Source organism: Pan paniscus, chromosome 11, assembly GCF_029289425.2.
Source record: "Pan paniscus chromosome 11, NHGRI_mPanPan1-v2.0_pri, whole genome shotgun sequence".
NCBI classification, from domain to species: Eukaryota; Metazoa; Chordata; class Mammalia; order Primates; family Hominidae; genus Pan; species Pan paniscus.
The window spans coordinates 112,412,753-112,438,001 of record NC_073260.2 but is presented as its reverse complement, the minus strand read 5'-3'; the positions used below and the strand labels follow the sequence as shown (position 1 = coordinate 112,438,001).

Here is a 25,249-nt window from a genome sequence, read left to right as displayed (position 1 = left end):
TTTATCCTATCATGAAGTTAGTAGCTCTGTGATTTCACCTGTGCAGTTGCTTTATAGGTTTGTGGACTATGTACTTAAGTGTGTTTTTGTGGTAGCAAGTTTCATCCTTTTGTTTCCTTGTTTAGAACTCCATGAAGGACCTCTTTTGAGGATGATCAGTTAATTAGGTAATTAATCCCTTTAGCATTTGCTTGTGTGAAAAATATTGTATTTCTTCACTTATGAAGTTTATTTTGGCAGGATATGAAAATCTTGGTTGAATTTTCTTCCCTTTAAGAGTGTTGAAAATAGATGCCCAGTCCCTTTTTGCTTGTAAGGTTTCTGCTGAGAGGTTTCTGTTAGCCTGATAGGGTTCCCTTTGTGAACAACTTTTTCTCTAGCTGCGTTTAAGCATTTTTCTTTTTTTTTTTTGTGCATTGATCTTGGATAGTCTGGTGACTATATGCCTTGGTGATGTTCATTTTGTGTAGTATTTTGCAAGTGTTGTCTGGATTTTTTATATCTTTATGTTTACCTCTTTAGTAAGATTAAGGAAATTTTCTTGAATTATCCCCTTAAATATGTTTTCTGGGTTGTTTACATTTGGCCTCTCTTAGGAATGCCAATAATTTGTAAGTTAGGCCACTTTACATAATCCCACATTTCTTAGACTTTATTCATTTCTTAATTTTTTTTTATTTTTGTCTGACTGGATTAACTCAAAAGGGCAGTCTTCAATTTCTGAAATTTTTTCTTCTACTTTATCGAAAGCTTTCCATTTTATTTTGAAATTTCTTACATGATTTTTTTAATTCCAGAAGCTCTGATTAATTCTGTTTAAGATATTTATCCTTTCTTCATTTCCTGGATTGCTTTAGAAGTTTCCTTGTGTTGATTTTCAAGCTGGTCTTGAGACTCTAGCTTTTAAAATCCTTGCTTTTGATTCTTTATGTCATTTCTGAGTTTCCATTTTTGTTAGGGCTCATTGTTAGAAAGGTGCTAGGATCCTTTGGTGGTGCCACAACATTCAGATTTTTTTACAATGCCAGAATTCTTAATGCTGATTTATTCTTGTCTGGACAGCCTGCCACTTTTAATCTTTTAACTATTTTCACATGGCAAGATATATTTTTTTTTTGTCTATATTTTTTCTTTCCCTGTCTTCCCCTCCCCAAATGGTGTGACTGTAGAGTAAGTTGAATAGGGTCTTCTGGTTTTGCTTCTATAGCTCTATGTACTTCTGTTAGCAGGTTTTACATTGGGCTGTACCATATGACCTACAGACCACTACATGTTACTTACGGTTAAGAGCCAGCTGTGTGTTAAGAGCACAGGCAAATGTGGATGTGTCTGATCTTTGTTTACTCTGGAGTGCTCTGTGTTTCAAGTGATGGGCTAGCTGGACAGTGGAGTCCCCAGTCTCCTGAGTTTTCTGTGCCGTGGCAGTGGGGGTCACAGCTGCGCAGAGCTGGAGCCCCTGGCTTCCCCATGAGGGATGTATGTTGAGTGCAGGCACCAACCCTGATGAAGGTGGCTGGGAGGAGCTCCTGGAGAAATGTGCTCATGTCTCTTCCTATTGGAAATGACGGCGCGGTGGCATCTCCTTATCTTAGATAGGCCGTAATGTGCACTGTTACTCTATAACACCCATATTTCGGGGGCTCATGACTTCTAGTTCAGATGGACACTGTAGTCTATCTCGAACCATAAGGTGGCTGATAGCCTCAGGAAGTGCCTGTTTTGTGACTCTCCATGGGAGTGGTTTCGGGGTACAACTTCTTCATATTATGATAGCTTTATGGCTTATCTGTTCTCTGATGTGGTAGCACTGCAATTTCATGTAAAGGGGAGGGCTCCACCTTTGGACCCATGCTGGTGGGTGTTTGTTGTGGTGGTATAGGCCACTTGGATTAGCCCAACCTCAGGCCCTGGGGAAGTGGTCAGGTGCTAGCAGAGTTGGAATACAATAGGTAGTTTCCCAGTTCCCTTGTCCTATATGGCCAACTGAACATCATGTATGAGTCCTAATGGGGCTAATCTGGGATTGGGCTAGCCCAAGGATCAAGTTCTGGTCGTAACTGGGGAGGGGCTGGCTAGTTCTCAGATCATGGGCTGAACTCTCAGGCAGGGGCAGACAGAATACTTGGGCAGTGGGAGCCCAAGGAAAGATCATAATCCACTGGAGGTAGGGTTTTCAGTAGGACTCTGGGCCACAGCTGAAATGCTAAGTCAGGTGTGTGCAGTCATGCTGTGTGCCCAAGCTGGTGTACCCTGTTTGGAGTGGAGCAGCACGGGCAAATGTTTCATGGTAAAAGTTCTGGTTGCCTCTCAGTGCAGCAGCAGCAGCATGCTGGAGATGCAGGAAAGCGCTCAACTCCTTTGATCCCTCTGTAGCCTGAGGGAACCAGCAATTGCAGAGGGACTGTCACTTACCTCTGGGAGTTTCCTCCCAGAGAAATGCAGAGCTATGACTCTCCACCCTGACGGCAGGGTGGCTGTGCTAGGGACCGAAGCTGGCGAGTCCTGCCTGGTGAGAAGTGAGGGTGCGATCTGCAGTTAATTTACTCCTCAGCACTGCGTCTGTGGCATCTGTACTAGGGGTAGGTGAAAGAGCCTTTCCTCCCTTGTTGATAGGGCTATGGCAGCTGGCACTGAAGTGCTCAGGGATCCAAGACCTGTGGGACCCTATATGGGCTTGAGCAGTGCCTCTGCACAGACTCCAGGTGGCTCTCTGTGTTGGTCTGGAGGCTCATGGTGGGTGAGAGAGTCTCTCCTGTGCCCAGGATTACTAAAGTCCATGGCAGAAGTGTGGATCTTCTAGGGGCTCTCACTCACTCACCCTTTCCTTACATTAGGGAGATTCCTCCAGCTCCCCGGGTTCATGTGGGTGGCTGTGCAGCTTTACTCTTCTTTGTTCTGCATGAGTCCTGTTGCTTTCTTGGTGAATTACAACGGGATCTCTTAGGTGATCTGCCTGAATTGCTGGTATTGGCTCACCACTTTGTTTCCTTTTTGTGAAAGCAGCACACATTAGCTGCTTCTAGTCAGCCATCTTGAACTTAATTATATTATTCTAACATGCAAAATATACTCATGCCTCCCAATACCTCTCAAAATTCTCATCTCATAGTAAAAGTCTGTGTCAGAGTATGGATGTCTTTAAGCCAAGTCAATTCTAAGTACAAATTAGGCTCTTCAAGTATGGTTTCTTAGGTGCGATTCATCTGGATTCTGGGACCTATAAACTAAGAGTGAGTTAATTGCCTTTCATACATCCAATATTCGATGGTGAGAAAGGTATAGAAGTACCACTTTAGATCTCTTTATTGTAAAAGGGGAAATAGAAGAGGCTTATACCAATCACTGGTCCAGAGCTGTTCTGAAATCTAGCTAGATGTGTATTGCCAGTTTCTTTAATAGGACCTTTTTCTGTTCCCTGGGCATGTTTGTTCAGAGTCTTTAGCACTGCCTTCTGGGCTTTTGGTTTTAATATTTGAGCCACAATTTCTCTTTCATTAAAAACAGCTCATGTTTGCAGTAGTTCTCTCACCCTACTTTTTTCCTCTAAAATTTTTGGAGAACAACAGTCTATTATTTTTAAACATTTTTTTCCCTTTGGGTCCAACATGGCATAATTTCTTTGTGATTTTCTTAGTTTTGGTTTAAAATTCACTCCATTAAACAAAAGACACACCCACAAATACCTTCTAGACAAGCTCTTATCTACCTTGCTGAGGGGCAGCATCCTTAAGATACTTAGAAACCTTTTTGTATTTAACAGAGAAACTGGGGAGCACACTTAAGATATTTTTAAAGGTTTGTGGTTGTTTTCTTTCTGAAATGTTTTATGAGAATGAGGAACTTTCTAAATTCTTTCTGAGGGTTTAGCAAAGGATTTCAAAGTGATATAATGGCTATATCTTTTCCTGTTAATGTGATTTACTGAAAGAGCCCTGGTTTTGTCCTTTGCTCCCACCCCTTTTTAAAAGTCAGTTTTGATGACATAAAATATACATACAATACATTTTAATGAATATGGTCATATAACCAGTACCCCAAACAAGATATATAATATTTCTGAATATTTCCCCATCCTAGAAACATTTCTTCTTCTTCTTTGCAGATATTCCCTATTACTGACTGAGTTGTTCCCTCGAAATTAGTATGTTGAAACAATGCAACTGTATTTAGAGGTAGGGGCTTTAGAGAGCTAATGAACTTTAAATGAGATCAGCATGGTGATCTCATTTAAAGTTTGGATCAGCAAGGTGATCTCATTTAAATAAAAAGAGGAAGAGATTCTAGAGATCGTTCTCTCTCTGTGGGTGCACAGAGGATAGGTCATGTGAAGACTCAATGAAAAGGTGGCCATCTACACACCAGGAAGAGGGATTTCACCAGAAACCAAACCTGATGACACCTTTATCTTAGAATTCTAGTCTCGACAATAAGAAAACAAATTTCTGTTGTTTAAGATACTCAGTATGTGCTATTCTATTGTGGCAGCCCAAGCAAACTAATACAATCGCCCTCTCTCACTATCAATTTCTACCTTCAGTTTTTGTCATGAGAACCTAATGATGACTCATGTAGAAGCATTTCTGAGTTATTATGGACTCTCCTTGACTCTGAGTTTCACAGGGATCCTAAGCTAACCTGTTAGACCACATTTCTCTTTAAGAATTCATTAAAATTTTGCTATTTTTTTCTTACCTGTTTTTACAGTAGATATTACATCTTCCCAAGCTCTGCTAATGGTAAAACTATCAGGAAAAGCAATATATTATCTCTCCTCAGAGAAGTTTGTTATCATTTGGAATTCAGTTCACTTGGTGACCTTTCTGTTTTCAGCTCTCCGAGTTCAGGAAAAGTTATAAATGTCTATTATTCAACTTTATCCTATTATAGAAATGGCATTATGTTGTAGCTTCTACATCTAACTGAAAGCAGTACCCCTTTGCTCCTTTAAAAACTCCTTACCAGCTTGAAAAGCTGCTCTGAGACCTCTATATTTTCTCTAAATTCCCACATGAGAATATTGAGAAGTTGCTTGATATATTTCTCCCTTATATTTTATCACAGGCATTCAGAAGAAAGGTAACACCTTCCATATTCTTCATAGAAACTTCTACCTTCATCAGTTCATGTTGTACTTGTTTTATTTTTAACCTTACTGCAGCAAACAATTTTGCCAAACTTTCTTTCTCTTCAGAAATCACATTTTTCCTTATTTTTCACCTTAAACTTTTACTGACAGCTTCCTTGAGGCCAGATTAAGCCTGCTGCTCAATCCCAAAACCAAAGTGACTCATTTTAGTTTTTTGTTAAAGCAGAACCAGATTCCAGTGCTAAACTCTGTTTTAGTTGTCTACTGTTGCATGGCAAAATATTTCCAAACTCAATAGCTTCAAACAATAATCATTTTTAATATCTCTCAAAATCTGTGGGTCAGGATTTCTAGCAGGTTTTTTGGCTGTTGAATGTCCCGCTCCATGGAGTGTCAATGAAGGTCACTCAGCAGTGGGGTTGGTCTGGAGCATTCCAGTGAGCTTGTCTCCCAGGTATGACACCTTGAGGTTTATGAGTAGAAGGATTGGCGCATCTGGAAACAAGCATCAGATCACTTAGCCATGGCCCCTATGTATAGCAGCTTCAGAGTAGCTGTAACTCTAAAATGGAGAGCTCAGGACTCCAAGAGCCAGTGTTCGAACAAACATGGTGAAAGTTGCATGACATTTTGAGATATAACGTTAAAATTGCATAGTGTCTATTAGTAAAAGCAATCTGAAGCTCATCCACATTTAAGGGAATGGGACTTTAATGTTTTTTTATGGAAGAATTATAAAAAAAATAGTGGCCATGTTTAAAACACACACACACACACACACACACACAAAGGGAAAAATTGTATTGCCCTCTCCCCAGAGTTATTAGTAATGTATCCACACCTAGCTAATTTATTTGTTTACGTAGATATGTGAATTTAGGAAAACCTATATTGTAAGGCACTAGTGCTTTGTGGAATAGCACTTCACACAGACACCAATTATATCTTATCCTCCCCATCTCAGTGTATGGAACTGCCTTAGAGAGTCTCATATTTGCCAGGTTATAAGCATCAGCATGGGGTATTTCCTGAGAATACATTATTTACTGAAATTGAATTTTCAGAAAAACAGCTAGGAAAAATGCCATTTTCTTTTCTTAAAAAGTATTTTTTTCTTTTGGTGACACATGAGTATAATTTAAAAAGTAAAATAGTACTAAAATATTATAAAATACAGTAGCTACACAGTACCTCCTCCTTCTTTTGAGTATTATACTCAAGAGATAAACACTGTGCAATATAATTTTTTAAAATGCTATCTTGACCTAGTTTTGAGGCACTGGCTAGAAGCTCATAAATTCTCCTTCTTGTGCAGCCAATTAAGTACACATTCCCAACCACCTTTCTTATCTGACTGTCACACCCTGAGCCACTGTACTTCTGCCCTAAAAGCCCCAGGGTTAGCTACCAGGTAACCAGGGGCAGCCTCTATGCCCCGAAACCCACTAAAATTATTTAAATTAGCTAATCTGACACCTGCTTGCCCTGCTTTGCCCTCTCCTTCCCACAGAAATCACAGTGAAGGCGCTAGCCCACAGTTGCCTCCCACTCCGCAACCCCCATGACCAACCCAGTGCTTCTCGAGTGACCCTGCATCCTGTGCTGTGTTCTCTCAAGGGGAACTGTGAGTGAAACAACACTGCTAAATTCTTTCTGATTTACCTCCCTTGATCTGAATCTGGCTTCACCATACCTCACCCAAGGTAATATTGTTAAAACATACTCCCTTTAAACACTTTTTTATCCTGCTTCTAATATTTATTTTCATATTTCTCAAAAATATGTTTATGCTGCTTTCATCTGATTATTCTTCTTTATAATTATGTATTTTCTTTCATTGTGGAAGTTGAAAATTTAGACTTAGACACATTTTCTGCTTTCCCTCTCTCCAGCCTCCCAGTATAGTTACATACATTTTTTCATTAATTCACTATTTAGCATTTATCACACATTTATAAATAATTTTAGTTGCTCAGTAAAGGACTAGAATATTATCGCATATACTTTTTTTAAAATGATTTTTTTTCTTTCCCTTCAGTTTATTTACTTTCCTCGTTTTCAAGGTACTTATACCTATTATTCCCAAATGTTCCAACAACAAATCTAAAAAACAAACAAACAAAACTTTTGAATACTCTTTTGCTTATGGGTATGTATGAGTTATTTAAATTTGAGAAATTTACTTTGTTCTCTCTTATGTAGATTTCATATTTTCTCTTTCTTAGCCACTTCTCCTGTTCCAGTGGTTCGTATTCTCCTATGACTTTTTCAGAAGAAAAATGTATGGGACATTAAATGTTAGACTTTCAATCACTGAAAAGCTCTTTATTTTACTCTAAAACTTGTCTGACATTTTTCTGGGTCTAGAAGTCTAGAATGACAAGAAGTTTTTGTCAAAAAATTTAAAGTGTATATTTTTTATGTTCAGCTAAATATAAATCTTTCAAATTATATTTTGGCATGACATTATTGTGTTAATATTTTCAAAATGTATAATAAAACATACGTACACTCACACATACACATATAGAGAGAGAGAGAGAAAGAGAAAGTGAGTGTCAAAAAAGAAAAGAACATTACTAAAATAAGCAATAATAAGCAGTACAAATAATAGCAAATATGTATTTGCTAATAACACATGCAAAGATGTATGCGCACACACTCAAAATCTCTAATTTATATATATTTGCTAGTAACACGTGCAAAGCTGTATGCACACACACTCAAAAATCTCTGATTTTGTGAGAGTAAATCTCACCCAAGAATTGTCTTACTGAAATATTCTGTGAACCTGTCAGTAGCTATTCCATTTCATTCCACAACATAACAAAAAGAGCAAAAGGAGAGAAGAAATATCACTTAACAATCAATAAAACATAAACTCTCTGTCTCCAGCATAAGCAGTAAGAACTCTACAATAATTGCTCTTTCTGTGTGGCACAGGAGGGAGTTCAAAGGAGATTGGTCAGTAATACTTATTTATCTTGTGGATCACACTGACATTGTAAATTCTTAAAATTAACTTTTGATGTGCTAATGATTAATTGATAAAGAGTCTGCAATAAGCTTAATGTCTTAATATGTATAATTTTATTTCAGTGGATGACTCAATTAAATATTTGAAGATTGGAGAATTTTTCAACAGGTGACTTGGAACTGACAAAATTATACTATCTATTTTCTGTATTCCTTTAGCAATTTGCTTGTGATTCCTAAAGAATGCACCATCTTTCATTGTAACGATTTGTATAACTGCAGGTCTGCTACCACATACTGGGGACAATTTGTAGACAGAGATCTTTGTATAACTGGTTTGACTTTACTTCCAGAAATGCATAGTCCCTGGCATGAAAATATGCTTAGTACATGCTAGATGAATAAGTAAATGAATGAACATACTCTATTTTTGGGTGGATTTTACTTCCTTCCCAAATATTTTTTTCCTAGTATCTAAAATATGAATTCGAATGAGATCCTTGTTCAATAGTTGGATATCTATTGTAAGTGACAAAACCTCAATTCAAATAAATAAAGCAAGAGCCATCTCAAAAAGAAAAAAAAAAAAGATAAAACCAAGGACATAAAGACACTTTTTGTCACCTTTTCTCTCTGGATGTGGGTTTCATGTTTCAGATAGGCTATTGTCAAGATTCTAACTCACTACTACATTGTTACAAGCAGTTCTGAATTACATCTTTTCAATCAAAGCAAGAAGAAAACTTTTTTATCATTACCAGTAAGAAAAGAAAGAAAATAGTGTGAAATTTCTCTGATTGGTCTAGCTTTGTGAGTGAGCTTAGGCTGGGATCAAGAGTTCTTTCCAGAGTAATCTTTGGCCCATCCCAGGTCACATGTTTAGAGTTTGTTCAAAGAGGCTAATGTTGAACAAAAACACACAGACATGGCCAGGAAGGAATGGCTAGGTACAGAGTCATTTTAAATTTTCTTTATTCTGTCTGATAACCTGTACATTCAAAGGCTTCAAGGTCACAGATAAACTAAGAAGAAAACATGAGAGAAAAATTATGAGTGTTTTTCTTCACTTTTTTTTTTTTTTTACAACAACTCAGATTTAAACAAGTAAAGTAACTAACACAGTTGGCAGTAGGACTGAAGCTGTCAATAGTGAAAATAGTCATGGTCATCACTCAAATAAAAAATTACATGCCCAATGGAGAAATTACTAGAAATTGAATATTTCAGCAACACAAGATGCTGAAAATGTATCTCTCTCTTTATGTTTTCTTTTCCACATACGAATTGAGACTCCTTGGTGATTTGAAAACCTGTGGAAACAAAAAGTAAGCAGCTAAAATTTAAGAGTTTTGGAAAGGTCATCATTGGGATTTGGAAATTAAAGGTGATGAATAGTAAGATATTGCTAGTGTAGGCACAGTTCACCAGTTCATGTAATCTTCCCATTCCCCAGGTTCCTGCCTGATAATGGAAATAATTCTATCCAGCCCACAACTAGTGGCAGGGATGAGGAGGAACAGAACTGGCATTTAGTATCAGCTTCTAAGTTAAATTTCATGAATACTTGAATATAGTTTATTCTCATAACTACCTGGATATAGTAATATCCCATTCAAGAAGTGAGAAAACTTTTTCAAAGAAACTGTATCTTATTAAAAGGTCACACAGTAATTTGCAAAGACAGAACTTAAATGCTGGCATATACGCTTTTGAGAAAAGATATTTTAAAAACCACCTAGGTATATATAGAAGAGGACACCGTACCTTATTAACAATCTTGAACACAGGAAGATAAATTTTGAATGGATATGTTCCTGAAACATACTATTGTCAAATGCATACCTCTTTATTTATAAGAGTAGTATAATAAATTTAAAGCCAACACTGGAAGTAAATGCATGATTTTTTTGCAAATTTCACATAAGCATGATTACTGGAAAAACACTAGAGTGATAATGAGAAAATGTTTTGCAATGATAACTTATTTGTCATCTTTACTGTTTACAAAATAAGAAAGCACATTTGTAAACAAATCTGTAAACAATTCAATGAACAATTAACATAATTGTTTATCAGTCATATTTTGAAATTTTGAAGTAAACACTGATATTATTAGCTTGTTTTTATCTTCCAATAAGATAACCCTCCATGTTTTATCTAGGCACATGATTGCCAATTTCCAGACTTTAATTCCTAGCTTGTCTTGCAGAAAAATACGGTCATTGTCATAGACACAACCTGTGGAATGTGCTAGAGGATATGTGTGTTCCTTTTAGGGAAACCTATCCTGAATTTCTTTCTTAATCTTTCCTGGGAGATGGAAGGTAGAGAAGGCAGTGGCTCACCTTCAATCCTTGGATGAGGACAATACCCTAGAAAATGGCTTTGTAAGAATAATAATATAACTATGTTATGATAACCTGGGTCCCTGAAAATCTTTGTTGAAGAGAACTTCCCTGACAGCTCAAACTGCTCAAAAACAACCACCTGCTATATGAAAGAAAAATAAATAATCTGTGTACATAACAATTCCAGCAACTTTACCTGGCACCTCGCTAATAAAATATTAATCATATTTTATTGTCTATATCTTTCTATTCCCCACTTGGCCCTCTTTCCACCACTTTTCTGGCAGCATATAAGTCATTCTCTGCTGACACCTAAGAAAAAAGATGTGCAAACTCAAATCAGGGAAAAGTAAATTGCTTCAGACTTTTACAAAGGCACCCTAGGAAGTTTATGAGAATAAGAATAGCTAACATTTGTATACTTATGATGTGCCAAACAAGATTCTGGTTATATTTGGACATACCAAATTCTGTGAGGTAGATGCTATAATCATTTCTATTTGTCAAGTAAGAAAGCAAGTTGAAGAGTAGTAAAATAACAACTGCAAAGCTAGTAAGTGGGTATGTAGGTATTCAAGCCAGTCTGACTTTACAGTCTACGCTTTAGCTCATTCCTAAAAAAGAAATCTGAGTTTTAGGCAATAGACATGGGAGAATTCAGGTAAGAAACTAAAAATTCCTTCCCGTGAGACTGGAAAAGAATTATCTTTATTGTAGAGAGTAATGAAATCTCAGACTTTAGTGGATCTGTAGAAACATTTCTGCTAAGTCTGTCATTCCACAGGCTTGTACATGTTAGCAAGGTGTGAGAACATCAGAATTATGCCAAATTGTAGTATTGGTGAGAGAGCTTTAAAACATGACAGAGTATCTAAGAATTAGTAGAACAGAGAAGGAGCACCCCAAACCCTGGACATGAAGGGGATTTTGGAATGAAATTGAGGGATGACTAGCAGTGATCTACATAAACCAACAGAGGACTAAAAAAAGCCCCAGTCCTCAATAGTTGTTAGCCTATATTATAGGATCCCCCCAAAATACTTATGAGTATTCTTTTCAACCAAGTTACTAACCATGCATGAGTTCCTAGAACTTAGACACAATCTTATAAAAAGGGAAAATATAAATAAAATGACAGACATAATGTTTCCAACAATCTTACAAGATAAGAATTAAAGGGAAATAATTTGAGTTTATAAAATGCGATTACTACTCACTACAGAAAACTTCCAATCATTTATATTTGTAATGGGCTTTAAAATTTACAAACATCTTTCATACAAATTATGTAAAGAAATATAAACAATAGACTAATTTAACTGGGGGAAACTGAAACTCAAATTTGCCCAGGGTCTGATGGCTTGTATTACAAGAACTATGCTATATTAGTCCATTTTCATATTACAAAACCAATCACACCTTCCCAACAGTCTCCCAAAGTCTTAACTGATTTTAGCATTAACTCAAAAGTCCAAATCCAAAGTCCTATCTGAGACAAGACAAGTCCCTGCCAACTATGAACCTGTAAAATCAAAAACAAGTTAGTTACTTCCAAGATATAATGGAGATACAGGCACTGGGCAAATGTTTCTGCTCAACATGGGAGTAACTGGCCAAGACAAGGGGGCTACAAGCCCATGCAAGCCTGAAAGCCAGGCAGAAAGTCATTAAATCTTAAAGCTCCAAAATCTCTTTTGATGCCCTGGGCTCAAATCCAAGGCATGCTGATGCAAGGGGTGGGCTCCCACAGCCTTGGGAAGCAGTGCCCCTGTGGCTCCACTGGGTACAGGCCCTGCAGCTGCTTTCTCAGGCTGGAATTAAGTGCCTGCAGCTTTTCAAGACACATGATGCAAGCTGTCAGTGGATCTGCCTTTCTGATGGTGGCCCTATTCTCACAGGTCCACTAGGCAGTGTCTCAATGGGGACTCTGTGTGGGGCCTCAAATCCCACATTTCCCTTCCACATTGCCCTAGTAGAAGTTCTTCATGAGGGCTCCATCCCTGCAGCAGACTTATGCCTGGACATCTAGGTATTTCCATACATTCTTTGAAATCTAGGCAAAGACTCCCCAACCTCAACTCTGGTATTCTATGCACCCATAGGTCCAACATCACATGGAAGCCACCAAGGCTTGGGGCTTGCACCCTGTGAAACAAGATCATGAGCTGTACATTGGTACCTTTTAGACAGGGCTGGAGCTGGGGTGGCTGGGATGCAGGGCATGAAACCCCAGAGCTGCAGAGACTGGTAGGGCTCTGGGTGAAGCTCATGAAAATATTTTTCCCCTCCTACGCCTCTGAGTCAGTGATGGGAAGGGCTGCCTTGAAGATCTCTAACATGCCCTGGAGACATTTTTCCCCATTTTGTTGGCTATTAACATTCAGCTCTTGGTTATTTACGCAAATTTCTGCAGGATTAAATTTCTGCCCAGAAAATGTTCTTTTTTTTTTTTTCTATCACATGGTCAGACTGAAAATTTTCCAAACATTTATGCTCTGCTTTCCTTTTAAACAAAAGTTCAAATTTCAAACCAACACTTTCTAAATGCACATAACTGAATGCTTTGAGAAGAAGCTAGGTCTCACCTTCAGTGCTTTGCTGCTTAGAAATTTCTGCTGGCAGATACCCTAAATCATCTCCCTCAAGTTAAAAGTGCCACAGATCTCTAGGACCGGGGTAAAATGCCACCAGTCTCTTTGCAAAAGCATAGCAAGAGTGACCTTTGCTCCAGTTTCCAATAACTTTCTCATCTCCATCTAGACTACCTCAGTCTAGACTTCATTGTCCATATCACTATCAGCATTTTAATTAAAACCATTCAATAACTCTCTAGGAAGTTCCAAACTTTCCTAAATCTTTCTGTCTTCTTCTGTACCCTCTAAGCTGTTCAAACCTCTGCCTGTTACTCAGTTCCAAAGTCACTTCCACATTTTCAGGTATCTTTATAGAAGTACCCCACTATCCCAGCACCAATTGTCTGTATTAGTTCATTTGCACACTGCTACAAAGACAATAAGTGAGACTTGGTAATTTACAAAGGAAAGAATTTTAATTGACTCACAGCTCCATATCCCTGGAATGGCCTCAGGAAACTTACAATAGTGGCAGAAGCTGAAGGGGAAGTAGTCTGCTTCTTAACAAGATGTCAGGAGAGAGAGAGCAAGCAACGGGGAAATGATATTTTTAAATCATCAGATCTCATGAGAACTCACTATCATGAGTACATCATGGGGGAACCCACTTCCATTCACCTCCCACCAGATCCCTCCCTTGACTAATGGAGATTACAGTTGGAGATGAGATTTGGGTGGGGACACAGAACAAATCATATCATATGCCAAGAATCTAAATATTCTAATTTTAAAATTAGTATACAAGTTAAACAAATATTAAACATTAGGACACACACCTAAGGAATGATTTGAAGTCTTTCATTTCTTAGATATTTTTAATGAATAAGTTTCATCTATCATTAATAATTTAATATAGTACTACATACTATCACAAAAATAGAATTTTTTGATCCCCTTTAAATATCATGCAAATTATCACGCTAAAACAAGAATGGTGAAGAAAAAATGTTGTACAAAAATTCTGTGTCTGCTTCAAATAGAGCTTTTAAATGCCATTAATCTTGGCTGTTATGTTTTGCTTTCTGTTTTTCTTATAATATGCCACATTTGCATATTGTACCTTTTAATATGTTATTTTTATTTTAGTTTTTACTCTCTGCAAAATTATTTCCAAAATTATAATGCAAAGAAAAAAATTGGTGGATAGGAGTCAGGACTAACTTGTAGCTCCCACTCGAATGAACAGAGCAATGTGTGGAGACTCACATTGTTAAATTTTGCTCCAAGAACTACCACAGGAACATAACAAGAAAGCCGAGATAATCCACAGACCCTTTGAAGGAGGTGGATTGCAGATGTAGACTCTGTGGAACAGCTGACGAAGTGTGACTCTGCTTGCTTTCTCATCGGGTGGCTTATAGCCTGGAGCTAGATCTCAGCTCTGCTCACCAGCTGCCTGGAAATATACTTGGTACTGTTGTGGGGGCACAGTGAGAATGAGACTGATCTTTTGGGCTGTGAGCTGCATGAGAGCTAGGTGAGGCCTGTGGCTGCCAGCTTTCCCCCATTTTTCTTGCAACCTGTGTGACACAGCAGAGGCAGCCATAATCTCCCTGGGAACATAACTCTATTGGCCTTGGAGACACACCTCCAACCCCATAGCAGCTGCAACAAGCCCTGCCCAAGGAGAGTCTGAGCTCACACATGCCTATCCCTGCACCCACCTGATGGTCTTTCTCTACCTGCCCTGGTAGCTGAAGACAAAGGACATAATCTCTTGGGAGCTCTATGACCCCACCCACTGCTTGATCCAGGGGCAAGCTTGTATCCTTCCTATACTACTGCAGCTGATGCAATCTTGAAAGCACCACCTCCTGGCTGGAGTCCAACCAACACAAAACCAGCACACTTAACACAAATACAACCAAGGACCCTCACAGAGTTCACTTCACTCCCCTGCTATCTTCACTGGAGCAGTTGCTGATATCTATGGCTGAGAGACCTGAAGACAGATCACGTTACAGGACTCTTTGCAGACACTCCGCAGTGCCATCCCAGAGCCTGGTAGCTACATTGGGTGGCTAGATCCAGAAGAGGAATAACAATCACTTCAGTTTGGCTCTCAAGAAACCCTATCCCTAGGGAAAAGGGAAGAGCAACAAATCAAGGGAGCACCTTGTGGGACAAAAGAATCTAAACAGGAGGACTTGAGTCCCAGATCTTTCCTCTGACATAGCCTACCCAAATGGGAAGGAACCAGAAAAACAATTCTGGCAATATGACAACACAAGTTTTTTTAACATCTCCAAGAGATCACATTAGCTCACCAGCAATGGATTCAAAAAAAGATAAAAATCCCTGAATTGGCAGAAAAAGAATTCAGAAGGTCGATTATTAAGCTACTCAAGAAGGTATCAGAGAAAGGTGACTTCCAACTTAAAGAAATTAAAAAAAAGGTACAGAACACAAATAGAAAAAATCTCCAGTGAAATCGACAGCATAAATAAAAAGAAATAACAACTTCTGGAAATGAAGGACACACTGAGGAGAATGCAAAACGCACTGGAAAATCTCAGCAATAGAATCAAACAAGCAGAAGAAAGAACTTCAGAGCTCCATGACAAGACTTTCAAATTAACACAATCCAACAAAGACAAAGAAAGAAGAAAAAAAAAAAAAATGAACAGCACTCCAGGAAGTTTTGGACTATGTTAAGTGTTCAAACCTAAGAATAATGTGTATTCCTGAAGGAAAAAGAGAGGTTTAAAAGTTTGGAAAATATATTTGAGAAAATAATTGAGGAAAACAAGACTAGCCTTGCTAGAAATCTGGATATCCATTTACAAGAAGCCCAAAGAACATCTGGGAAATTTATTGCAAAGAGATCATCACCTAGGCACATAGTCTTGAGGTTATTTAAAGTCAAGAAAGGAATCTTAAGAGCTGTGAGGAAAAAGTATCAGGTAACCTATAAAGGAAAACCTATCAGATTAATGGCAGATTTCTCCACAGACACCCTAAAGCTAGAAGGGACAGGGGTCCCATCTTTAGTCTCTTTAAAGAAAACAATTATTAGCCAAGAATTTTGTATCCCGTGAAACAAAGCTTCATAAATGAAGGCAAGATACAGACTTTTGGCCAGGCATGGTAGCTCACGCCTGTAATCTCAGCATTTTGGGAGGCCAAGGCAGGCAGATCATGAGGTCAGGAGATCGAGACCATCCTGGCTAACACGGTGAAACCCCATCTCTACTAAAAATACAAAAAATCAGCCGGGTGTGGTGGCACACACCTGTAGTCCCAGCTACTTGGGAGGCTGAGGCAGGAGAATGGCATGAATCTGGGAGGCAAAGCTTGCAGTGAGCCGAGATCGCACCACTGCACTCCAGCCTGGGCAACAGACTGAGACTCCGTCTCAAAAAAAAAAAAAAAAAAAAAAAAGATACAGACTTTTTCAGGCAAATGAATGCTGAGGTAATTTGCCACTACCAACCTAGCACTACAAGAACTACTAAAATGAGCTCTAAATCTTGAAACAAATAATTGAAATATACCAAGATAGAATCTCCTTAAAGTATAAATCTCACAGGACCTATAAAACAATAATACAATGAAAAAAAAAGCCAAGGTATTTAGATAACAAATAGCATAGCATAATAAATAGAATAGTACTTCACATCTAAATACTAGTATTAAATGTAAATGGCATAAGTGCTCACTTAAAAGGTACAAAATAGCAGAATGGATGAGAATTCAACAACCAAGTGAATACTGTCTTCAGGAGACTCACCTGACACATAAGGAATCACATAAACTTGAGGTAAAGGGGTGAAAAATATATTTCATGCAAATGGACAGGAGTATCTATTCTTAGACAAAACAAACTTTAAATCAACAGCAGTGAAAAAAGACAGACATTATATAATGATAAAAGAACTAGTCCATTAGGAAAATATCACAATTCTAAATCTATTTGCACCTAAGACTGGAGCTCCCAAATTTATAAATCAATCACTACTAGATCTAAGAAATGAGATACAAAGTAACACAGTAATAGTGGGTAACTTCAATACTCCACTGACAGCATTGGGCAGTCATCAACACAGAAAGTCAACAAAGAAACAATGGACTTAAACTATACCCTGGAACAAATGGAGTTAACAGATATTTACAGAGCATTCTACCCAACAACTGCAGAATATATATTCTATTCAACAGCACATGGAATATTTTGCAAGACAGACCATATGATAGGTCACAAAACAAGTCTCAACAAAGGTAAGAAAAACAAAATTATAGCAAGTTCTCTCTCAGACCACAGTGGAATAAAATTGAAAATCAACTCCAAAAGAAAACCTCAACAACATGCAAATACATGGAAATTAAATAACCTGCTCCTGAATGATCAGTGAGTCAACAATGATATCAAGATGAAAATTTAAAAATTCTTTGAACTGAACAATAATAGTGACATAACCTATCAAAACCTCTGAGATACAGCAAAAGTGCTGAGAAGAACATCTGTAGCATTAAATGCCTACATCAAAAAGTCTGAAAGAGCACAAATAGACAATCTAAGCTCATACCTCGAGGAACTGGAGAAACAGGAAAAAACCAAACCAAAATCCAGCAAAAGAAAAATAACCAAGACCAGATCAGAGCTAAATGAAATTGAAACAACAAAAATAAACCAATACAAAAGATAAATGAAACAAAATCTTGTTCTTTGAAAATACAAATACAATTGCTAGAGCATTAGTAAGATTAATCAAGAAAAGAAGAGAGAAGCTCTAAATACACTCAATTAGAAATGAAACTGAAAATATTACAAGCAGCACCACGGAAATACAAAAGATCACTCTTAGCTACTATGAACACCTTTATGGCATAAACTAGAAAATCTACAGGAGATGGATGCATTCTTGGAAATAAAAACTATGCAGATCAAACCAGGACAAAATAGAAACTCTGAGCAGACCAATAACAAGCAGCAAGATTGAAATGATAATTAAAAAGTTACAACAAAAGGCCAAGACTAGATGGATTCACAGTTGAATTCTATCAGACATTCAAAGAAGAATTGGTACCAATACTATTGACACTATTCCACAAGAAGAGAAAGAAAGAATCCTACCTAAATTTTATCACCCCTATACCAAAACCAGGAAAGGACATAACAGCAATTAAAAAAAACTACAGACCAATATTCCTGATGAACATAGATGCAAAAATCCTCAGCAAAATACTAGCTAATGAAATCCAACAGCATATTAAAAAGATAATCTACCATAATTGAGAGAGTGTCATACTAGGGATGCAAGGATGGTTTAATATCTGCAAGTTAATAAATGTGATACACTACATAAACTAAATTAAAAACAAAAATCACACGATCATCTCAATAGACACAGAAAAACAACTTGACAAAAATCCAGCATCCCTTTATCATCAAAACCCTCTGCAAAATCGGCATAGAAGGGACATACCTTAATGTAATAAAAGCCATCTATGACCAACCCACAGGCAATCTCATACTGAATGAGGAAAAGTTGAACACATTCCCCCCCAATAACTGGAAGAAGACAAAGATGACCACTGTTACTACTGCTATTCAATATAGTACTGGAAGTCCTAGCCAGAGCAATCAGACAAGAGAAAGAAATAAAGAGCAAATCAGTAAAGAGGAAGTCAAACTGTTGCTATTTGAAACGGACATGATCATACCTAGAAAACCCTAAAGATTCATTTAAGAAGCTCGTAAAAGTAATAAATGAATTCAGCAGTTTCAGGATACAAAATTAATGTACATAAATCAGTAGCTCTGTTATACACCAACAGTGACCAAGCTGAGAATCAAATCAACAACTCAACCCCTTTTTACAATAACTGTAAAAATAAGAAATAAAATAGTTTGGAATATACCTAACCAAGGAGGTGAAATAGCACTACAAAGAAATCTATAAAACACTGCTGACAGAAATCACAGATGACAAATACAAATAAAAACACATCCTATGCTCGTTGATGGGTAGAATCAATATTGTGAAAATGACCATATACTGCCAAAAGCAGTCTACAAATTCAATGCAATGTCCATCAAAAGACCACCATCATTCTTCACAGAACTAGAAAAAAGATCCTAAAAATCATATGGAAACAAAAAAGAGCCTGCATAGCCAAAGCAAGACTAAGCAAAAAGAACAAATCTGGAGGCATCACATTATCCAACATCAAACTATGCTATAAAGCCATAGTCACCAAAACACCATGGTACTGACATAAAAATAGGTATATAGACCAATGGAACAGAATGGAGAACCCAGAATAAAGCCAAATACTTACAGCCAACTGATGTTGGACAAAGAAAACAAAAAAAAAAAGTGAAGAAAGGATATCGTGTTCAACAAAAGGTGCTGGGAAAATCGGCAAGCGACATGTAGAAGAATGAAACTGGGTCCTCTTTCCTCACCTTATACAAAATCAACTCAAAAGGGATCAAAGACTTAAATCTGAGTCCTGAAATCATAAAAGTTCTAGAAGATAGCATTGGAAAAACCCTTCTAGACATTGGCTTAAGCAAAGACTCATTACTGACAACTTAAAAGCAAATGCAACAAAAAGGAAGATAAATAAATGTGACTTAATTAAGCTAAAAAGCTTATGCACAACAACAACAAAAAAATCATCAAACAGACTAGCCGTAGAATGAGAGAAAATCTTCACAATCTATACATGCAACTAAGGACTAACATCCAGAATCTACAAGGAAATCATGCACATCAGCAAGAAAAAAAAAAATCCCATTAAAAACTGGGCTAAGGACGTAAATAGACAATTCTCAAAAGGAGATATACAAATGGCTAACAAACATATGAAAAAAATGCTCAACATCACTAATTATCAAGGAAATGCAAGTCAAAACCACCATACAATGTCACCTTACTCCTGCAAGAATGGCCATAATCAAAAAATAAAAAAAAAATTGATGTTGGCGTGGATGTGGTGAAAAGAGAACACTTTTACACTGTTGATGGGAATGTAAACTAGTAAAACCACTATGAGAAGCAGTGTGGAGATTCCTTAAAGAACTAAAAGTAGATCTACCATTTGATCCAGCAATCCCATTCCTGGGTATCAACCCAGAGGAAAAGAAGTCATTATACAAAAAAGATTCTTGCACACGCATGTTTATAGTAGAACTATTTCCAGTTGCAAAAATGCAAAACCAGCCCAAATGCCCATCAGTTAATGGGTGGATAAGGAAAATGTGGTATATTGGTATATATAATATATACCAAGGAATACAACCCAGCCATAAAAAGGAACAAAATAATGGCATTCACAGTGATCTAGATGGATTTGGAGACCATTATTCTAAGTGAAGTAATTCAGAGAAATGGAAAATTGAACATTGTGTTTTCCCACTCATACGTGGGAGCTAAGCTATGAGGATGCAAAGGCATAAGAATGATACAGTGGGGTTTGAGGTCTCAGGGAAAGGATTGGGAAGGGATTGAGGGATAAAAGACTATACGTTGGATACAGTGTACACTGCTTGGGTACAGAAATCGCCACTGAAAACTTATTCTTGTATAAATAAATAAAAAACAAAATTATGAAACAAAAGTATAACTCTAGTGAACAATGGAAAAGTTCTGGCTTTTACAGGGAATGATTTAAAGTTGTGTGGCTATCACCATTCTTTTTAATTTGACATTCTAACAAATATTTGGAAAAAAAGTAATCTTTTTCAGTATTACATTAATGACTCCTAATTGTACCTCATGAGTAAAAGCTGAATATTTTGCCTATCTTCAGTATCTAGGAGAATAAAACAAATCAGTAAACCATAATACTTCTGCAACTGTATGATTGTTAATTTTTAAGATGTGTTTCATGTAAAATGTCAACCACTGTTATGCAAGTGAGCAAACATAAGTACCTTTAGAATAAAGAGAAATAAACTGCTATTGATTGAAACTTGTATGTTTTTACAGAAATTTTCAAAACAGAAATAAAGTGCATATTATAATGAATCACTATGACCTCATTATCCAGTTTCAGCAAAACAACTTTCTGCCTTATTTCATTGCATTCCTCCTTTTTAACGCGAAATATTTTAAAGTATATAATAGATAAAATTTAATCAAATCACAAATAGTTTCATATATATGCTAACATATAAGGATATTTTCCCATCGTATCAAGATAACTAACACAAACAAAAAAATTAAAGGTTATTTCATGTTATAAATTAATATAAAATTTCCATTTTTTGGTCCTAGTTTTATATATAAATTTTTGTTGTTGTTGTGGTTTAGAATTTCGTTCCAAATAAAATTCACTCCTTATGTTTGGCTTATATAATTTTAGTCTTTTTGCATGTTTCCTGCAGTATTAATTTATTTAAAAAAATATGCCATTTGTCAGGAGGAATTTTCCAAATTCGGAATTCAGTTAATTATATTTTTACAGTGTTGCTAAGTATGCCTCTCACTTTCCATGTTTCTTGTACGTCAAGTTAAATGTATGATTCATGTTCAATGTTGCAAATAATGTGCTACAACAAGTATTATCTAATTCATACTGTATTGTATCAAGAACCATATCATGTTTGTTTACCTATTATTTAACAATTTTAATACTGATTGGAGATTCAAGTGCACTAGCCTGATCCACATATTACAACATTTAACATCAGCATCCCATAATGGTTAGCAGCCACTGATGACTTATTAGCATTCGTTTACTGTAGTTCCAAGGTTGAACTTTCCCTCAGTATGTGTTTTGTTACCTTTAAGTATTATTTATATAAAAATGCAGGATAAATATTGATTTTATTTATAAATTAAACCAATATTATACAATATATAAAATAATATATTGTAGTATTACATATACTATTATACATCATATATATTATAGTATTATGTATTACATATATAAGAGCAAGAAAATTTGATGGGGGATTCAGGAAATGTCATGGAGATAATGTTTATTAGTTTGTCATGTTTTTCTGATAGTTGAAGCCATGTGAGTGACTGAATAAAGACAGAGAAGAGACGAAAGTTAATAAAAGATCACAAAAATATTTCTACTATATTTTGAGTGGACAGTGCAGCAGAAGTTGAGATGTTTAAGGAAATAGCAATGATTTGGGCTTGAAAGGCAATAGGAAAACTAGCAAATTCTCACTATTTAGAAAGGTAAAGAAGATATTTGCATAAGGAGGAGATTAATAGCATTTCAAAATATAAACTAGGACTAAATTTGACATGAGATAAACATTGTTAATATTTGAAAAATGATGTCAGTACAATAGAGAAGACTACAGTCAAACTTTAAAAGATTGGAAATGTTCGCTGAGAAGTTAGAAGTATTGAATGTAGCTTATTGATTTTCAAAATTTTAAAATAAAAGTAATAAGAGAAACTGGGATAATACTTTCAAAGGGGGTTAGAAAATAAGAACTTAATCTAATTTGTATTATAAAGAAAAAAATTTTAAAAACCTAGAGAGGGAATACATGGTTCTGGAGGAATGAAGAAAAGAGTTAGTATAAATTGAGGTTGGCATGAAAATCAGAGGAATATAGATTAAGGAAAATGATGAACAACTAGAATATGCCACACTACATGTTAAATGTAGAAGAACATGAATTAGCCACAACTATGTATTCATTGAGCATACAAGGTGTCCACAGTCTAGGTGATGAACAGAGTCAAATACAATTGTTTTATTTTATTTCTTCTCCTCAAACTCCTCCTTCTTTTCTTTTTTCACTGTAACTAAGATTTGGAGGGGCTTAATTAAGCAACTATTAATCTCAGAAGCATACTAGGTCAGTGAGATCAAACTGTAAGTACTATAATATTAAAATTAATAGATTGTGTCTAGTGTCTACCAGTGTCAAATACATGAATGTTTATGGCTATATGTTTTTACCCACAGAACACTGACACTAAAACTGTGTTTTTTTTCCCATACCAATACCCAGTTTTCTAACTTGCTGGACAGTGATTATAGGTTCAAGGATTTATTTCAATTCTGACACTAACTACCTGGAGTGAGTATTGGATCCCACAGATTATGAACTCACTCTTGCAAGATTGCCCCCATTTTAGAGACCAATCACTAGTCTCAGGCTTTGCTTACTTCTGACTGACCAAATATACATTGGGACTTCCCATGACCCCTTCTTTGGGTTTGAAAATTTGCTAAAAGAGTTCACAGAACTCAGGGAAAACCATTTGCTATTACCATTTTATTATAAAGGATACTGCTCAGGAACTGCCAAATGGAAGACATGCATAGGGCAAGGTATGGGGGAAGAGCAAGGGAGTTTACATGCCCTCTCTGGGAGCACCACCTTCACTAAGCAAACTTTTATTTACTGATTGCTTGAAACTGAGCTAGGTAATATAGCCAATAGAGAGAAGAATAAAATATGCTCTATGCCTTAGAGAAGTTCACAGAGTGGTAGAGTGTACTAGGATACATTATTTTTGGAAGCTTTCATCCCCCAGGTGTACATGGCTACTTGTATAATTTATTTTCTGCACCAGTGTTTTACAATTAATCATAAAAATATCATGTAAGGGACAACATTCGTGAAGCCATAGTATAATCAGTCATGCCTTAGAATCTCCTGGGCTGAGTAAATACATGTGAGAGTGACAAGGAAATTGCAAAGGTCGGGTTGAAAAATATAAGAAGGGCTAGAAATTTTTCAGATAACAGATTGAGGCAAACTGATTCCCTTGCTCTGCAATGACCAGACAGGAGCTAAGTCACTGGAGGATACTATGTCTGTGACTTTCAGAAGCTAAATATTGAAGACAGAACCAATTTGCCTAGTTTGGAGAGTTTGGTAGCTGCAATGGTGAGTCTCCAGTGACAAGCAACGAAGAGGCACATTACAATTTATCTGTGATTGCTGTTTCACACTGTTTCTTGAAGGGGCCAAAATACTGGACACATCTGACTGGAGGAGTTTCCCATTCTTAAAATCAAGGAGGGGGGGGTAGATATTAAGAGGTTCTATTATGAGAACTTTTTCAGCACTGCACCCCCATAACAGTTTTCTGCTTTAGGAAGCCAAGTGGCCAGAATATTTAATTTGATCAACTTCAAAAAATTACTGAGAAAAGAAAATATCAGAGGAAATAATAAGATTGCTAACCTTTTTTATGGTGATGACAGAGGTGGTACAAATATTAAGTACTGTTGTCTAAAGTGAATGGCACTGTATTATAAGATTATTTCCTGATTTATAAGAGGTGAAAGAAAGAATAATCAATGATGCCTTGGGATGACTATCCTGTTTCCCATTTCTTCCAATTTTTCCTCACTTCTGCTTAGTCAAAATTGTATACCAATACATCCATGAACGTTCTCCCAATGAGTTTACCTGGAAACATGCTATCACCTAAGTCTAAGTTTGTATATTTTGTACTTTCTTATTTAAAACATTAACCGTATTTGACTACATATTAGAGAAATGTTAATATTTTTATCAAAAAAAAGAAGAGAAAGAGCTCTGTCACTTGGGAGTTGTTATGCTCTATCTTGTCTTGTGAGGGTCAGATGATTTAGGCTGTCCTTATTCATGCATATCCCATGGATTACTCCTACTCTTTTCAAGAAAATTCCTGGTCCTAAGGTTGACCAATTGAGATTAAAAATACTCATTTGCACTTTTGCATCATTATACTTGGTGGTGGTGTGGGCAAGAGAATAATCAGATGAAGCTAATTTCAAATTTTCTTGATGTCTTGTGGAACATCATTTTAACAGGTACACTAATGCTGAAGTTCATTTCTTAAACTCCAAGTCTCATTTCCTCTATGATTTTTTTAGTTAACAGATTTTTTCCCTATGACACAACTATCAAATCAGGTTCTCAGAATCTCCCTACTCAAGGAATATTTTATTACTTATTTGACTACTAGAAGTAAAAGCTAGGATCTGTATTCACAAACATAGGTTTTGGAAAAGCGCCATAACATCACTTTCATTGATGGTGCAGCGGTATGAAGCCATCTTTGTGTTAAGCGCATCAAATGTTTGATTTTATGTGAAAAGTGCTAAATTGAGACAAATTCATGATTTTGACATCTAACCAGAAAAAAATTTCCATTTTGTATAAGTGAGTTTCAACTTGTAAGCCTAATGGCATGTATATTTCTTTATGTCAGTTTGATTGGGTGTGTTAAATCTAAACCTAAACTTTCCATCTGAAATGCAGGCAAAAAATAAAATAAATA

At 36.5% G+C, this 25,249-nt stretch overlaps 1 protein-coding gene and 1 long non-coding RNA gene across 3 annotated transcripts in view; one reads left to right on the top strand and one right to left on the bottom strand.

Annotated features, from left to right (window-relative positions):
* The window catches only part of TYRP1 (tyrosinase related protein 1), a 1,170,479-nt gene that overhangs the window by 557,652 nt on the left and 587,578 nt on the right, over nt 1-25,249 (top strand). The gene's annotated exons all lie outside the window — the stretch shown is intronic.
* Nucleotides 6,620-25,249, bottom strand: part of LOC134728548 (uncharacterized) — a 62,071-nt gene continuing 43,441 nt past the window's right edge. The window contains exon 4 of the long non-coding RNA XR_010109067.1: nt 6,620-9,372. This is a non-coding gene — a long non-coding RNA (uncharacterized LOC134728548). The remainder of the gene's footprint in view (nt 9,373-25,249) is intronic.